The 11460-nt window shown below is 42.8% G+C and overlaps 1 protein-coding gene across 1 annotated transcript in view; it reads right to left on the bottom strand.

Moving 5' to 3' along the window:
• lg6h8orf34 (linkage group 6 C8orf34 homolog) overlaps positions 1–11460 on the bottom strand; it is a 172052-nt gene that overhangs the window by 74586 nt on the left and 86006 nt on the right.

The raw sequence follows: 11460 nt of genomic DNA, 5'->3' as shown, positions 1-11460 counted from the left end.
TGCTTGGTCTGTCACGTTCGGTGAAGAGGAGGAGACCAAGGCGCAGCGTGATATGAATACATGTTCCTTTAATGACGACGAAGAAACACATAAACAAACTACAAAAACAACAAAACCAACATAAGAGGATAAAAAACAAAAGAATAACAATACAAACCGAATGACTAAAAAGGTGTGTTTTAAGATCTCTTTGAAATATGTCCACAGTTTCTGCCCCCTCAGGTTCTCTAGAAGGCTATTCCAGAGGCATAATACCTAAACGGCTGTCTCTCCATGCCTCTTGGTCCTTTTTATTTGTTTTTTTTTTATTTCACCTTTATTTAACCAGGTAGGCTAGTTGAGAACACCTTTATTTAACCAGGTAGGCTAGTTGAGAACACCTTTATTTAACCAGGTAGGCTAGTTGAGAACACCTTTATTAGTTGAGAACACCTTTATTTAACCAGGTAGGCTAGTTGAGAACACCTTTATTTAACCAGGTAGGCTAGTTGAGAACACCTTTATTTAACCAGGTAGGCTAGTTGAGAACACCTTTATTTAACCAGGTAGGCTAGTTGAGAACACCTTTATTTAACCAGGTAGGCTAGTTGAGAACACCTTTATTTAACCAGGTAGGCTAGTTGAGAACACCTTTATTTAACCAGGTAGGCTAGTTGAGAACACCTTTATTTAACCAGGTAGGCTAGTTGAGAACAAGTTCTCATTTGCAACTGCGCCATGGCAACTGCGACTTGGCTTTGGGATGGTTAAAAGGCCAGTGCCAGAAGACCTGAGGGACCTACTGGGTACATAACTTAAAAGCATGTCTGACATGTATTGGGGAACACAATCGTGGATTGATTTAAAAACCAACAGAAGCATCTTTAAATGAATTCTAAAACTCAGGCAGCCAGTGCAGAGACATTAAAACCGGTGTAATAAGTGCTCTCCTTCTGGTCTTGGTCAGTACCCGTGCTGCAGCATTCTGTATGTTTTGCAGTTGACTAATGGCTTTCTTGGGTAGACCAGACAGGAGAGCATTACACTAATCAAGTCTGCTTGTAATAAAAGCATGGATAAGTTTCTCTGTATCAGCCTGACAGAGAAACGGCCGCACCTTGGCAATGTTCCTCAGGTGGTAAAAAGCTATTTTGGTCACATTCCTCATGTGTGATTCGAAATTGAGTTCAGATTCTAAAATAACACCTAGGTTTTTTACCTGGTGTTTTATCTTTATTGCCCGTGAATTACAATGTGTGGACAGATTCTCTCTCTGTGCTTTGGCTCCAACAATAAGTACCTCGGTCTTGTCTTGATTTAGCTGGAGGAAGTTGTGATCCAAACAAGTATTTAAATCACTAATACAGTACAATAATTTATCTATGGAGCTAAAATCCTCAGAAATGTAAAAGTTGTGTATCGTCTATGTAGCAGTGAAAATCAATGCTATGCTTTCTGATAACGCTGCCAAGGGGTAACATATATAAACTGAACAGTACCGGACCCAAAATCGAACCCTTGTGGAATGCCACATGTGATATGTATTCTCTATGAGTTATGTTCACCCAGGGTGACAAAAAAACTATTGACCAGTTAAATTACTGCTGTCCTCCTGCTGTCCTCCTGAATCCCCTAGAGAGTAAGGGTACACTACTGCCCCCCCCCCCCCCCCATGTTCGGGGGACCCCCGGCCGGGTGGTACAGAGCACAAAAGCGCATCTGTTCATTCACAGAGGGGGTTCTGATATCTCCTGTATGAATATATGACCTTAATAGAGTGTCCTGATGGCGTGTTTGTGTAGGGGGTTTATGTTTTGTTTGCAAATAGGAACAGGGTCACTATTAAGCTCCGGTGAGACCGAGGACAGGGGTAGTGTGAGTGCTCAGTCCAGACAACTGACAACAACCGCTTTAATACAGTAACTTTATCTTACCTACATGTTCATTTAACGGTAAGGCAGGAGATGGCAGGGAGACTTCATTGTCAGTTGGAGAGGAGAATAAGTTATTGCAACATGGCTGTATGTCGCTCTGGATAAGAGCGTCGGCCAAATGACTAAAATGTCATGTAAATGTACCGTTTCAGAAAGGGGTCAGCTGGAGCCCTCTCGGGAGGAACTGGCCCTCTCTGTTGTTTTTCTGAACTAACCATAGAACAACACAGTGCTGCCAGCTGAAGGCTGTTTCTCTCCACCAGCTCAACTTGTTACTTGTTGTTTCTGTGTGTGGTTTTACCAGCATAGTCTGTGGATAACGGTTATGCTTTCTCCTTGTGTACGTTCCAGTAAGGCCTGTGTCACATTCGTTTCCAGTGTGGATTGTGCTGCAGGTAACACTAGGCAAAAGGACATATACTTGAATGTGATGTCATATAAATGAATGTGATGTACTAGCCTCTGAATCCCCAGTATTTGTCCCTGTCTATAACAGTCTATATCACTTACCTCTAATGGTGGAAAACACAGACAGACAGACACAGAGACAGTTTGGTTGACTATTTGGCTTTTACAAATAACCATTCAAATAGTCAAATAAAAGTACTTGTTTTGGGCTGTGTATTTGAAAATACTCAAATGCACAGAAAAAAGTATTTGAACCTAGGTCTGATATTCACATGCACACACTACTGGCATACTACTCTCCCCCCGCAGGGCCACCAACCCCCCCAATAAAAAGGTTGTATAAAATACTATATTCTCCCTGGAGGTCGTTGCCATAGAATTAGGAATTAGAATACTACAACTGACATGGACATTCTTATGACGAGATAAAGGTCAGCCATTTTGGTCAGGGAGTTGGTTTGCCACTGCTGTGATAAGATATGTGTGTGTGTGTGTGTGTGTGTGTGTGTGTGTGTGTGTGTGTGTGTGTGTGTGTGTGTGTGTGTGTGTGTGTGTGTATACGCATGAACACCTGGAGTGGGCTTGTCACAGAATATGATAATTCCTGGGAAGGGCTGTGGCAGTCATGAAATTTAGGCAGCCAGTGATTGTCAAGCCAATCACTGTCAGTCTCATGGTAATTGACCGTAAATGAACATAAACACATTGATGCAGACCTTTGGAACATCTACATTTTAAAAGTCTAATAAATCCATTTAATACAGTCTACACCATTACAATAAATCCATGATTTATTTTAGACCGGTCTAAAGAAACATGATATGAAGAAATAAAGTATATCATACTCTGAGTTGTCCTTATGTTAGGTCCTGATCCGGCTATGCCGTATGGCTGTGTGCTACACTAGTTCATTTAGCAGACAAGATTTGCTTACAATTCCGTTGCATTATTTTATATTATAATATGAAGAATACAATTGAACATAGCTGAATAAAATAGGAAATATATTATCTACAAACAATTTGAAGGAGTGAGCAAACACGTCTATTCTCTGTTGAGAGGTTAACAAAGAAACAGGTCCTCCTATATGCTTCATTTAGAGTTATGGAACTTTAGTTGTGATACAAATATTGGGCTATAATGTTTAGAATTTTAATACATTCTATGGCTGCATGATGCGACTACAATTATGATTGGAAAAAAGTTGCATGAAAGGCGTGAGCTCTGCTTTGTTTTTAGTGCAGGCTGTACACACTTCATCATCAGTCTTCATCAATTTGACAAGCGCTTGATAATGCCTCGAATTTCCCTGCGGCATCCCCTTTGTGTGGTCATAATGCTTCCTGAACAAATCCGTGCCATTTGCGGACAGTGTCTGTTGTGCCCTTGGGCTGAATATAATCATTATAATTCCCTTCTCCCATCTGCATGCTCCAAAGCACCTCTCACTCAAATGGCTCTCCGTCACATGATCGGGTCTTTCTCACAGGCCACAAGTGAAGACAAACACTTCGAGGACACAACTGTGTGCGTCCTCATCCAATTCCCGAGGCGTATATTCAAGATATTGGAAGAACTGTCCACATTTACTTTTCGTCAGCCAACAAGATGAGTAGGGCCTAACGAACAGCAAAAGCACCAGCCTATGTCAATCTACTATCCCCCATAATACAAGTTGACTCATTCTATTCTGTGCGAGAAATAAATATTCCAAACACAGTCTGGGAAGGTTGTGGGATGGGATAGATCTCAAATGAACACAACCACTAGCATCACAAATGTGGCTCACATAACAGATCAGAACTTTTAGCTTGAAATATTGATAAACTATTAGCCTATTTCTCCACGTTATAAGCAGAGGAAATGGGCACATGGCAGTAGGCTATAAGCAGGAATGTTCCATTAGCTGGAAAACACCATTCTCAAAAGTGAACGCAAATGCAATTATGCATGCCATGTTTCTACTATAAAGATGCATTGTTATGGTGACAATGATCTTCCCCAAAGGTGAAACGTATGTGCTGTGTATGTATGCCAGTTATGCTGTGTGCTTCATTTGAAGAAGTTATTTGGCCACTTTAGTCGGGATACAAACCCTATCAAAACATACAGTGTTGTGAAAAAGTATTTGCCCCCTTTCCGATTTCTTGTTTTTTGACACATTTGTCACATTTAAATGTTTCAGATCATCAAGCAAATGTTAATATTACACAAAGATAACCCAAGTAAACACAAAATGCAGTTTTTAAGTGATCATTTTACGTATTAAGGGAAAAAAGCTATCCGAACCTTCATGGCCTATGTGACAAAGTAATTGCTCCCCCTTGTTAAATCATGAATTTACTGTGGTTAATCACATTTTCTGGAAAGCTGAGTTCAATTTCACTAGCCACACCCAGGCCTGATTACTGCCAGACCTGATGAATGAAGAAATCACTTAAATAGAACCTGTCTGACAACGTGAAGTAGGCCAAAAGATCTCAAAAAGCAAGACATCATGCTGCGATCCAAAGAAATTCAGGAACAGTTGAGAAACAAAGTAATTGACATCTATCAGTCTGGAAAGGGTTACAAAGCCATTTCTAAAGCTTTGGGACTCCAGCGAACCACGGTGAGAGCCATTATCCACAAATGGAGAAAATGTGGAACAGTGGTGAACCTTCCCATGAGTGGCCGGCCTACCAAAATTACCCCAAGAGCGCAGCGACGACTCATCCAGGAGGTCACAAAAGAACCCACAACAACATCTAAAGAACTGCAGGCTTCACTTGCCTCAGTTAAGGTCAGTGTTCATGACTCAACCATAAGAAAGAGACTGGGGGAAAATGGTTTCAATGGCAGATTTCCAAGATGAAAACCACTGCTGACCAAAAAGAAAATAAAGGCTTGTCTCACTTTTGACAACAAAAAAAACATCTTGATGATTCCCAAGACTTTTGGGAAAATATTCTGTGGACTGACGAGACAAAAGTTGAACTTTTTGGAAGGTGTGCATCCCGTTACATCTGGCGTAAAAGAACATCATTACCAAAGGTCAAATATGGTGGTGGTGGTGTGATGGTCTAGGGCTCCTTTGCTGCTTCAGGACCTGGACCACTTGTTGTGATTGATGGAGCCATGAATTCTGCTCTCTAACAAAAAATCCTGAAGCAGAATGTCCGGCCATCAGTTCGTGACCTCAAGCTGAAGCGCACTTGGGTTCTGCAGCAGGACAATGATCCAAAACACACCAGCAAGTCCACCTCTGAATGGCTTAAAAAAAACTAAATGAAGGTTTGGAGTGGCCTAGTCAAAGTCCGGACTTGAATCCGATTGAGATGCTGTGGCGTGACCTTAAAAAGGTGGTTCATGCTCGAAAACCCTCCGATGTGGCTGAATTAAAACAATTCTGCAAAGAAGAGTGGGACAAAAGTCCTCCACAGCATTGTGAAAGACTCATTGCCAGTTATTGAAAATGCTTGATTGCAGTTGTTGCTGCTGAGGGTGGCACAACCAGTTATTAGGTTTAGTGGCAATTACTTTTTCACATAGGGCCATGAAGGTTCGGATAGCTTTTTTCCCTTAATAAATCAAATCATCACTTAAAGACTGCATTTTGTGTTTACTTGGGTTATTTTTGTGTAATATTTACATTTGTTTGATGATCTGAAACATTTAAATGTGACAAATGTGCAAAAAAACAAGAAATCAGGAAGGGGGCAAATACTTTTTCACAGCACTGTATGTGCCTATGGGCTAGGCTACATGAGGTGTGTGACTATGATTTGCCTTACTGCATTCAAGCTGGTCATCATTCACAAGTGATAATATCTCATTCACAAGTGATAGGCTAATATTGTCACCCATCAGACTAATCTTGATTTAATCTCATATTTACATATCCTGAATAATATATGTGTGAAATTTGTTTTGATTTAGAATGAACCATTATCATGTACCTGTATGGGAAAAATACACGTCATCTATGCACTTAAATAGCGAATGGAGGACGTTTTCCTGTGGTTCATTTTCATGCCAGCCAGGTAAGCTATACTCTTGTTTTAAAGAGAAGCAATGTGCTTAATAGTATTAATGTTGCGAAATAAATATAGTAGGCCTAGACTATAAAAAGCTGATGGGATCCTCCTCTTTTTAACAGAGGCCATCACTCTGTTTTCTCACGCAATTACATAACTTATAGAAATGTTGTGCAACATGAGCTCATAGACTCTCATGAAGTGTTTGATAAGATTTTTGATTACATTTGCATTGATGTCAGATATATTGGAGGGACAGTAGAGTGCTGAGTACCAGGCAGTTAGCAAGTTAGCATCAGCAGGATCAGAGCTTGGAGAAGCCTAATTAACGTGACTAAGCGATCACGTGGAATTTGACTGCCAGCATGACTCTGGTGTGGCTGGTGTGGTAATACATTTACCGTAAAAGCCCTATTCCTGGCTTGACTTAGTATCACAGTTGTGTGAGCAACTGGAGTCATAGAATAACAAAGACACTCCTGGCTTGGCATGCAGTACCCCATGCCAGCTCCTCAGTGCTTTGTTACAATATGGTGGTTTGGTTTGGTCAAAACAAGAACAGTGACAACACATGTCTACAGAAAGTGGTCATCATTGCACCTGGTTAGTTTGGCACGCTGTGTGTGTGTTAAGTTGGTAACCCTCTGCTACACACAGATGGTGGAGTCTGGCAGAAGCTCAACGAGTGGGAGAGAGAGACACCAGTGGCCCAGTCTGAACCATAGAGAACAACAATAAACACCAGGGTCATGTTCAGCACGTATAAAGCGGACAAAAACAGAGGAAAACGGGGAGGTACTATCTGCAGTCCAATAAGAAATGCTTTTTTACTCTTCGTTGCGCAATGCTTTGCTACGGTATGCCCTAGTGAATACACCCCATGGTTCACAGGAGAATTCAGTGTCAGTCACTGGCTCCTACTCCATCTGTGGCCACTAGAGGTCTGTGTAACCTCATATACACAGTGACTCAAACATCCACTTCTCTAGTATGTTCACTCACAGATTGTTGTAACAATGAATGATCTACAAACTACATTCCTGGATCCATACAACTTTGTGTGCATCTCAAATGGCACCCTATTCCCTATATAGTGCACAACCTTTGACCAGGAACCTATATGGAAAAGGGTGTCTTTCGGGATGCAAACTTCGAATACAGGCTGTGGCTGCGAATACAGAGGTTTCACCGCGTCCTTCCAGAAATCTCTTTCTCGAACCTAAGGATCCGAATCACGTTCTGCGCTTTAGTTATTTTATGCACACTACGTGGCTACTGCTCACACTCCTGCTCCCTTCATGTTTTTCTCTTTACTCACCCTCTTCTCAACCATGATGACGTAGCCCGTCTCTGCCTGTGTAGGGACAGCTAAAATAAAAACCGTGCAGCGATTTTAAATGAACATTCCAAAAAACAATCCCTGTCTGTTATAAGGAATATTGCACTTGCACAAGCAGGACGCCGTCCCCACGTTTTGTATGATGATGTAGGCTAATCTGTATAGTTGCTGCCATGTCGTAGCCACTAGCCAGAGTTCCTGAAAAAAGAACACTAATACTTTGACTGCCTGCCTGCCTCCTGCTTAGCCGATGCTTGCAACGATGATGAAACAACAACATTAATTGGCTAATTAGACTGCGTGTCTGTGTCTTGCTTGTGTTTGAAATGCTGCCTAGATAGCAGCGTGTAACACTCCAAAAACTGTCTGCGTTTTAACCTCATGCAGGCCCGACAAACCGCTATTACCGCTTCTCAATGATCATGCAACTGCAGCACAAGAAGCATACCCAGCTGTTCCACCTCTGGGCAGCCGAGCGTGTATCTGGACCAGTAACCAGAGTCTGACAGCGGTGCGCTGTCCTTACATCTTTGTCAACTACCGCTTTAGACAGCGTACTATTTGCAATTGATCATCTTCATATCATAGTGAAAGTAGATGTAAAAAGAACGAGTCAATGTTTGCAATGATGATGAGAAAATAATATTAAACCGCTATTTTGACTGTAGTGTCTGTCTTGCTTGTGTTTGATATTGCTGGCCTAAATAGCTGCATGTAACTCAGCAGCTAAGAAGAACATGAAATCACAAGACAGCCTTTGCGTCGTGCTTAGGTTTGCAATACTGTTACAACAGGCGACAACGTTTGTACGAACATGCCGATCGTGTTGTTTGTGCACAACATCAACATGACAGCTGCATGTAGCCTAACGCCCCTCCTGGCAAAATAACATTCAATCGCGCTTGAGGCAAGGAATGCACAGTTCGAACATGTCGACTATGTCTTTAGCTTCGACTGTAAAAATAAAATACGGCTTTAGTGTGCGACATCAAGTTTCCCTCCGAGGGTCAGGAAATGGGCAGCAGCAGCGGAGCACTGAGCAGAAGCTACGTAGGCAGCAGAGTGGGCAGCAGAGTGGGCAGCAGAGTGGGCAGCAGAGTGGCAGCAGAGTGGGCAGCAGCAGCGGAGCACTGAGCAGAAGCTACGTAGGCAGCAGAGTGGGCAGCAGAGTGGGCAGCAGAGTGGGCAGCAGAGTGGGCAGCAGCAGCGGAGCACTGAGCAGAAGCTACGTAGGCAGCAGAGTGGGCAGCAGAGTGGGCAGCAGAGTGGGCAGCAGCAGAGGAGCACTGAGCAGAAGCTACGTAGGCAGCAGAGTGGGCAGCAGAGTGGGCAGAAGCTACGTAGGCAGCAGAGTGGGCAGCAGAGTGGGCAGCAAAGTGGGCAGCAGCTACATAAAAGTAAATTCTGCACATGCAGAGAAATCTCTATCATTAGCCATAGCAAGTCAGGTTCCAGAAAATCTGGAACCGCAGCCACTCTGTTGAATATTATCTCCATCACAACTCCCTGAGTCCTAATCAAAACAGTGTGGCTTATCTGAAGTCAAGTTCAGATCGCATGATGTCCACTATAATTGCAATCCTCTGTTTTTGTCAGCTTAATTAAGACAATAGGACAGTCCTATTGTCACCAACCACTGGGCATCTCTCTTCTCTCCTTACCATCTCTGTATTTCTGTAGTCTGGAAGGCCATTAAGTAAGACTGATAGACCTCTCTCCCTCTCTCTCTACCAGGACCGGCCCAGTCTCAATGGGCTGTACCAGGCAAAACTTAGGCCAAGCCTTCACACAGAATCACAAATGACCTCATTGCATCATCCCCTCTGAACATCTGCTATCTGTGGACTAGACTGTCGGCTATAGCCGTTAAGAGTCAGACACACAGCTATCAGAATTATGATCAATCAGAGATAAGACCAAGCAGGGACATTTCATATAATCAACTCACAAAATGCCCCTTTGATTAAATATGGTTTATATAGTGTGAAACGACCAACAGAGTCCTCTCCTTCTCGAATAGGGAAAACATGAAACACATATGAATAATTAGTCTACTTCAGCTCATCCAGACGCCACTTTACAAATGAGCACTCTGGATGTGCTGTGCTCTGCAGATGACATGGCCTTCTGAAGTGGGGGAGGACATTGATTATCTGTCACTACAGAAGAGACTAAGGGGAGAGAGAATAAGAGGGGGAAAGGGGATAGAGATGGTCAACTACTGTGTAATTGGACTCCTGCTTCCCCATCTGGGGAGAGGGAGTGGCCATGCAAGACACTCAGACAGGAATGAGCGGAAAGGATGTGGTCCGTTCTGTTCAGTACAACAAGTCGGTCTACACGCGTTACAGAAAGTCATGCTACGCTAAAGCATTACTTTGGCTGATCTGTATGTGAACATATACTGCAGAGCAATAGGTGTTGGAAAAGACAGAAAGAAAGAGAAAACAGCAGGTAATCTGTGGGATTTAAAGTAGCATTTTGTAAGGCTATGAGTCAGCTATTTCCCTCTGTGGGTGTGTGTTTCTCCCTTAGCATGAATCGAGTATCAGAAGAATGAGGCCTTTCATTACAACAGAGCCAGAGCCCAGGGATAATCCCCTTTGTACTTTATTCTACCTACCTACCTATCGCTGGAGGTAAGAATTATAATGCAGGAGAGAGAGCGGGAGAAAGAGAGAGCGGGAGGGAGAGAGAGAGAGCGGGAGAGCGGGAGGGAGAGAGAGCGGGAGAAAGAGAGAGTGGGAGGGAGAGAGAGAGGGAGAGAGAGCGGGAGAGAGAGAGCAGGAGAGAGAGAGCGGGAGAGAGAGAGAGCGGGAGGGAGAGAGAGCGGGAGAGAGAGAGTGGGAGGGAGAGCTTTGATAACAGAGAACACTACCTTTACAAGAAAGAGAACAAATTGAATTTGACATGAGACAAGATACCTCAGTGTCTGGTCAGACAAGGTGACAGGAGCAGAAAGAACAGACACCCCCCTCACTGTGTAATCCAGGAAAAGCACCTCAAGTCACACAAGAAACTTCCGGGAATCAAAAAACACCCTCAAACAAAAAGTATAAATGAATATAGTGTTTGTTTGTTCACTCATTCATTGCCATTATGAATTACAGCCTAAATTGTTATGAATGGTTGAATCACACATTTCTTGACCAACACACACACATACGCACACTGGTGCTCAGTGTGTGGGAGAGGGCATGATAACAGGTAGATAAATAAATCTCAACCCCACAGTGTACTTCACATCAACGGAGTTGAGCTGCGACATCGCAAAGTTATCAAAACTATGGATTTGGCACGCAATTACTGAGAATCGCAATTACACAGAAAAAAGCACAGTACATTGTGGAGTTGAGTTTTACTTGGCCAGATAACAGGAGGCTGTAAGCACTGTGAAGAACACAGCAAGACACTTCTAAACCATTCTGTACTACCATGGAGTAGCTACACTACAGCATGGGAATGTGTGTGTGTGTGTGTGTGTGTGTGTGTGTATAATTTGTTTTGTTTCATCTAGTTTGGCTGTGGATTATCATGTATCTGTTATTCATGGTTATCCTACATTTACTGTACACAATTTGTCTTGCCTATTAGATTATTGAGAGAGACCATTTGCAATGCAATCATCTGTTGTCTAGAGCCTGACTGTCATGTAAGTGTTTCTTATTCACAAAGGAAGGAAATTCCGTTCAGTGTTTATGAATGTGTTTTCCATATTCAGCATATCTGGAGGTTGTGGAACTTGTTGGTAGTCTAGTTCAGCCGAAATGAAGACGTGAGCAAC

Source organism: Oncorhynchus nerka, linkage group LG6 (assembly GCF_034236695.1).
Source record: "Oncorhynchus nerka isolate Pitt River linkage group LG6, Oner_Uvic_2.0, whole genome shotgun sequence".
In the NCBI taxonomy this organism is placed as follows: domain Eukaryota; kingdom Metazoa; phylum Chordata; class Actinopteri; order Salmoniformes; family Salmonidae; genus Oncorhynchus; species Oncorhynchus nerka.
Note: the sequence above shows the minus strand (reverse complement) of the source record. Positions and strands in the feature narration are given on the sequence as shown.